We start from the raw sequence: 4257 nt of genomic DNA on the forward strand, positions 1-4257 counted from the left end.
AACATTATAGTTCTTTGTTGTGTCTAAATTGACAACCCAACCCTGGGTCTGGAGGCAATAAGTGGTTGCTTGTTTTCATTCTTTTCAATTGTGGAGAAACAGCATGTTGGATCATTTCACTTTTCACTGTCAGGCTTCAGTGAGTGCTGCCTTTTTTGAAATACAATAATTAGGCAAGGGATCATTTCAGTCCCCTTAATCTTTGTGGAATTTGCCAAGAATCTGAGATTCATTTCATACAAACATTGGGGATAAAGAGTGTTGGCCTGAATTTCATTAGCATCTCCAAATCCGAGTGAGGATAAGAGGAAACTGCTGAGATCTTGTTTTCCAGTTTTTCACTTGTTTTTACTTTTATTATTATTTTTGTACAATTTTATGGGGTACAAGTATGATTTTGTTACATGGTTGTCTTGTATAGTAGTGAAGCCTGGGTTTTTAGTGTAGCCATTACCTGAATAACGTACATTGTACCCATGAAGTAATTCCTTGTCCCTCTCCCCTTCCACCTTCTCCCCTTCCTGACTCTCCAATGTCTGCTGTTCCACTTTCTATATCCATGTGTATACATCATGTAGATCTCACTTGTAAGTGAGAACATGTGGTATCTGACTTCTGGTGTGCTTGTGCCAATTTCCCATGGAAACTGCAATGGCTGTGTCTGAAGAAGTGGGAGAAAGGTGAGAAGAAGACCCCCTCTCTATGCCTGGGCTTGAGCATGGAGGCCACTCAGCTGGTGGGACAGGATCTCACTCCTCCCTTGTAAAGTGACACACAGAGTCTATGTATCTGCTGGAAGTGGTGCTACCACTCACAGACCACAAAGGTGGGCTATGCTTTCAGGCATAGAAAAGTATGTGCTCTGGTTTCCTTTGTCCCAGGGGCTGCCCCCTTGCTGCACTGCACTCTCCCTTCCCTTAGGAGAAGCACTACGTAGGGGCTAGATTACTGGGGAAGCCTGCAGCTCCCCCGAGTTCAGCCAGCCCTGTGGCACTGCTGCCCTCCAAGCAGGGACTGGAGAACGTCAACAGAAGCTCCTGGGATGTAGAAACACAAAGGCTAATGTTCTCTAGGGAGGTTATGGTCCCCTGGCAGCTGTGCCCCAACACTGGCATCCGGCCACTGTCTGGGGGAGGGTGAGCAACCCTGTGTGAGTTCATAGACTGGTATCATGCCCTCAGGAAGTCCCCAAATCACCACCCACACCAGCATCCAGCTTCACGAGGGCTGAAGTACTCTCTGACAGTTTGGATTTTGGCAGTCTGCCTCAGGGACGAAGGAAACCAAAACACTCCCACGTACCCTTTCCATGAGATATGAAGTTCCTCCGGGCTCCTGGCTGATCACTGTCAGCCAATCTGGCCTCTCACTTCCTTCCTCTTCTGTGCCCCAGTTTGTTCCTGTGAGTTCCCTGCTGGGCTCCAGAATTCTCCTCTTGATATTCTATTTGAGTCATGATCACCTGTTTATAATTCTGGTTCTTTTTTCTGAGGAAAACTGGCATCTGATGTCTCTAGTTTAGCCATCTTCAACCCCAACTCAAATTATATGTTTTATGTAAAACAGCTTTATTGAGATATAATTCACACACCGTGCAATTTACCCACTTACAGTATATAATTCAATGGATTTTAGTATGTTCATATTGCTCCGCAGCCACCACCACTATCAAATGTGTGGCATTTGCACTACCCCATAAAGTAACTGTACTCATTAGCAGTCACTCTCCATTACCCTCCAACCCAACCCATTCCAAACCTAGGGAACCGCTAATTAACTGCTATTCTGGACATATCGTATAGATGGAATCAACAAATATGCAGTCTTTGCGGACTGGCTTCTTTCACTTAGCATAATGTTTACAAGGTTTGTCCATGTTATAGCACGTATCAGTAGTTCACTTCTTTATTTCCAAATAATACTACATTTTGTGGATAGATCACATTTTATTTATCCAGTCGATGTACATTTGGGTTGCTTCCACTTTTTAACTATTATGAAAAATTCTGTTATGGACACGCATGTACAAATTTTTGTGTAGACATACGTTTTCATCTAACAGTGAAATTGATATGTTATAAGGTAACTCTGTGTTTAATCTTTTTAGAACTGCCAGAGTGTTTTCCGATGTGGCTGCATTTTACCTCTGCAATGCATAAGGGTGGTCATTTCTCCATAGTCTGAACAACAGCCTCCTTGTTATTATCTGTCTTCTTGATTATAGGCATCCTAGTGTGAAGAAGTATCTCACTGTGGTTTTGATTTGCATATGCCTGGTGGCTAGTGATGTTGAAAATCTTTTCCTGTGTTCATCCTAACATTTTGACTGGTTGCCTATTATTCAGTAATAGCTTCATATTGGTTTGGGGGAGTAGAGACCCAACATAGCTAGTAACATTGCATGATGTCGCTTGTATGTGTGTTTGTATCTGTGTGATGGTCTAAGGTCCTAATCCATGTGAGATTGGTACTCTTTCAAGGATTAGTCTGATTTTATTATTGAAACAGACAAAACGACATGGTAGACTTGACTGATAAAACCCACCTAAGTGGTATTCCTAGGCTGAGGAATAAAATAATACAAAGTAAAATAAACCAAAAACAGACAAAATAAATTATCTTGAACAGTTTAATATAAAAAAAACATATAGATATTGGCTAAAGCTTATTATCTAAATGGTAACTTTAGGAAATTTGCTACCTTTATATATAATTTTTTAAAAATGTGTGCCATGCTATGCATATGCCAGAAATAGTTGTGGCCTACTTAGAATGCCAAATGTTAAATTTTTGAATCAATAATAACTTCTCTCTTTCTAAGATATTTATAAATCTTTCCTCCTCTTTAGGGTCTTCAGGGAATTTACATTGCCAAGAACCTAAAAGAATCTTGTACAAAGCATATGCACACCATTGATGGGCTCAGTGAATATTTGTTGATAATGAGGTTGATGACAAATTATCACTTATTTGTTATGTCTTAGAGCGGTTCATCTGCAATCGAATGTTTCTTGTTAAAAATGATGTTTTCCTCCTACACTTTAGTTGTTAACATCCCTTGATGATTGCACTCATAGAAATTGATGTAAGAAAGTTGTCATTCTGTTTGCTACATCCCAACTAGCAATTACAAAGAGTTTGTAGAGCTTCAGTGAATTTTCTTTAAGCCTCTGTTTAAATAGATTTTCAGCATTTATCTAATTATAAAAGGTATTTGTATAAACCAAAACTTTGCAAATGTATTTAAAAGACTCAAAAGATACTTGCACAAACCCAAATTTTTATAAATATGGCTTTAAAATGACATATCCGGTACCTATCCTCAGGAAAGAATTAACTTCGTTGGGAAACACACCTTGAATGCCTATTTTGTGTAACCAGCTGAGCCCTAGAGGAGGGTCAGTAAGTGGAGGGTACTAGAGGAAGATGGGCTAGATTCCTCTGTACAAGAAAATAGTGTGAGGTGTTCAGGAATAGATATACCTAATATTCACACTTAAGTTTTGTGTATCAGTGCAAGCACGAGCCATTTTTTCTTCTCATATATAAACTCCCCATGTAACGGGGATGAAGAGGACTTACAGTACTGTCACTGGACTATACGAAAGCAGGATTGTCTGGTTTTAGCTCCTTTACGATTCTAATCATAAAGAGTTTACGCCCTTTATGATTCTAATTATTTAAGGAAATTTCTCATGAGCTTGGGAACTCTTTTCTTAGTTTCCATAAGGAATAGTCACCATTTTGTCCGCTTGTGCTCCAAATTAATGCTGTAATACCTGCTGTTTGACGGCAGGGCCACACAAACTACCGCAGCTGCCAGCTTGTTATTGCCCTTCCCACACCTTCTCTGGTCCCGCTGTGGACTCGGGCAACTGTGTCAGTTCTCTTCTTTACCATGTTTCCTTAAATAAGGACAACAAACTTCTCTCCAAATTGTGCTGTCCTTGTACATAGACTATAAAAACGGAGACTTTACTGAATAAAGATCAAAATTTTGTTGATTAAATCTCAGCCACGTCTGTAGGACTAAATATGAGTCTATGGGTTCAAGACTGGGAGAAGCCAGGCTGTATTCTAGTTTTGGTCAATTTTTTTTTTTTTTTTTTGTCAAAGTACCCTTTAAACATTAGAGGAAGTAGAGAGAAGGTTTTGAGGATTGACTCTAGGCTTAGTCTCTATTTTTATTTTTAGCATAATAATTTTGCTACATGCAATTCAGCCTTGAGAATTACTTCCTAAATAATTAAACTCTGT

Source organism: Propithecus coquereli, unplaced genomic scaffold (genome assembly GCF_000956105.1).
Source record: "Propithecus coquereli isolate 6110/MARCELLA unplaced genomic scaffold, Pcoq_1.0 Scaffold91, whole genome shotgun sequence".
In the NCBI taxonomy this organism is placed as follows: domain Eukaryota; kingdom Metazoa; phylum Chordata; class Mammalia; order Primates; family Indriidae; genus Propithecus; species Propithecus coquereli.